Source organism: Mustela nigripes, chromosome X (genome assembly GCF_022355385.1).
Source record: "Mustela nigripes isolate SB6536 chromosome X, MUSNIG.SB6536, whole genome shotgun sequence".
In the NCBI taxonomy this organism is placed as follows: Eukaryota; Metazoa; Chordata; class Mammalia; order Carnivora; family Mustelidae; genus Mustela; species Mustela nigripes.
In genome coordinates, this window is record NC_081575.1 from 30996503 (window position 1) to 30999186 (window position 2684).

At 33.7% G+C, this 2684-nt stretch overlaps 1 protein-coding gene across 1 annotated transcript in view; it reads right to left on the bottom strand.

Moving 5' to 3' along the window:
- WDR44 (WD repeat domain 44) overlaps positions 1-1724 on the bottom strand; it is a 57197-nt gene extending 55473 nt beyond the window's left edge. The window contains exon 1 of the mRNA XM_059385399.1: positions 1696-1724. The gene's annotated coding sequence lies outside the window, so the exon portion shown is untranslated. The remainder of the gene's footprint in view (positions 1-1695) is intronic.
- Between the last annotated feature and the right edge of the window lie 960 nt (positions 1725-2684).

Consider the following 2684-nt stretch of genomic DNA (forward strand, 5'->3'; position numbering starts at 1 on the left):
GCCTGGGGTTAGGGATAATGTGAGGGAGGGGGTGGGCGTGACTTTATAAAAGGGTGGCACAAGGGAGATCTTTATCATGATGAAATAGATCTGCACCTTGTGGTGGTAGTTACACAAATATATATATATATGTAATAAACTGAAGCAAAACCATACATTCATATTGTACCAATGTTAAATTTCTGATTTTGATATGGTACTATAATTAAGATATAACCACTGGGTGAAATGCATGACAGATACACAGGAGTTCTCTGTACTCTGTTCGCAGCTTCTTATAATCTGTAATTATTTCAAAATAAAAAGTAAAAAAGAACACCATCCAACTTTTTTTTTTACTAAATATGTATATTTTCTAATTTTATTCAAGTTAAGCACAATCTATAATTACTGAGACAAGGTAAATTTCGCAAACCTATTTTTTTTTCTCGCAAACCTATTTCTTTTTTTTTTCTCGCAAACCTATTTCTTATAACCTATAAATATCTTAGAGCTAAGTGGCTTTTAAAACGTATAGGCATAAACAGCAATTGTCTCTGGGTGTGGGGACTGGGAAGTGGAGGATGAGGAATGGGAGAGAAGCTACATTTTCAACCATCTACTTTTTGTACTGAGCAGATTTTAACCATGTCAGGAATTATTTTTAAAAACTGTTTTCATCAAATAGAGTAAATACGAGAACTTTTATTAAAAAATATAAGGAATGAAGAACACCCTTAAACACTCAGTTTAAGAAAAAGAACATTACCATTAGCTTTCAACCTCTTGCATATCCTTCTTCATTTTTATTACATTCTTTCCCCCCAGAGATGTCGGATCCCTTGAATTTTGTGTTTATCATCGCTTGCCGTTCTTTACAGTTTTACCAGGTTTCTATCGCTAAACATTACATTCTAAAGAATATATTCTTTCACGTGTTTTTGAACTTAATATAAATGGAATCTTACTGTATGTATCTTACTGTGACTTGTTTTTCCCCCACTTAACACTATGGTGCTGAAATTTATCTATGTCACTGTATATTACCAATTCATTCATATCTGCTGCTATAGAATATGCCATAAGAACATATCACAATTTATAAAAGAGATCAGTATCCAATGTGTATAAATAGAAGGTAGGGACACTGGTACTAAAAAAATATATAGCATGTTTGAAATTATACATATATTATACACAGACATACTCAAACATACACATACAGTATATATTCTGTTTGATGGAAACAGTTTTGTTTGGTGATATCCTTGGACCTAAAATGGCTCTCACTTGCATAACATCTCAATATCAAACTCCTTTGCTTGGAAATAAAGCTGGGATTGATTTTTATATAGATTGATGATGCCAAGGCATGTGCCTATTAGAAATATACAATTGTTTTGGTTATTCCGCATTTCTGTCACGCAAGAATTATTTTTTCAATTAACATACACATGTATTTTATAGTATTCTTCTATTCTAAAAATTATAAAACAAAATTAGTGGAAATCTAAAAATTAACAGTCCCTTCCTTATAGCACAATATTTGTTATTTCTAGAGTACCTAATAAAACCTAGTAAGACACAGGGACAATATTATTTACCAAAAAATAAGTAACAGCAAAAGCAAGAAAATGAAGATTTACATAAAATAGAAAAATGAATGAGAAGTGTACACTACTTGTAGAAATATAACTCTCAGAAAACACAACTTACCTTTAATGTTGAAATCCCAACCTTTCCTGGAGACCTGTACAGAAATAAAAGGAAGGAGGTGAATAGTGGAATCAAGAAAGGAAATACTTCTATACATTTATTCAAGAGAAGCCCACATAAAAAAAATTTATATAGTTTGTGATTGAAAAAAGTCTTCTGTGCACATAGAAAATGTAGAAAACATAAAGAAGTAGAGAAGAAAATACAAGTGACCCATAATCCTACAATCTAAAGATTTGAGTATATACCTTTTCTCTTCCCAGGTACTTATGATGTTTAACACTATAATAAGTATCCTTGGAAATAAAATTCTGTGCTCTTCCATGATAAATGTCTTTAAAGTAAATTTTCTATGGGTGCCTGGGTGGCTCAGTCGGTTCAGCTCCCAACTCTTGATTTCAGCTTGGGTCATGATCTCAGGTTTGTGAGATCAAGACCACAGTAGGGCTCCACATTGGGCATGGAGCCTGCTTAAGAGTCTCTCTCTCCCTCTCCCTTCACCCCCCCCTCCCCATGTCATGTGTATTTTCTCTCTAAAAGTAAGTAAATCTTAAAACCCAAAACAAACAAACAAAAACCCCAGTAGCTATACAAAATAATGTGCACCATGTAACTGTAGTACCTGGACAATATAATTCCATATTAACAAAGGACAATTTCCAGAAATGAAAAATATATTCCCAATTATTTGGCTTCCTGGGCAAACCTATACTGCTATGTAACAAAATTCTCTTTATCCAGAGGTGATTAGGACCAAGGCCATTATGATTTTTAAAAAAAGGAAAAAAGAGCGGTGCTTGGGTGGCTCAGTAGGTTAAGCCTTGGACTCTTGATCTGATCTCACGATGGTGAGATCAAGCCCCACATTCGGCTCTACCCTCCATGGAGAGTCTGCTTTTCTCCTTTTCCCTCTACCCCCCCATTCAAGCACACAGTCTCTCAAATAAATAAATCTTAAAAAAAGAAAAAAGATTCCACACAAAGGATGT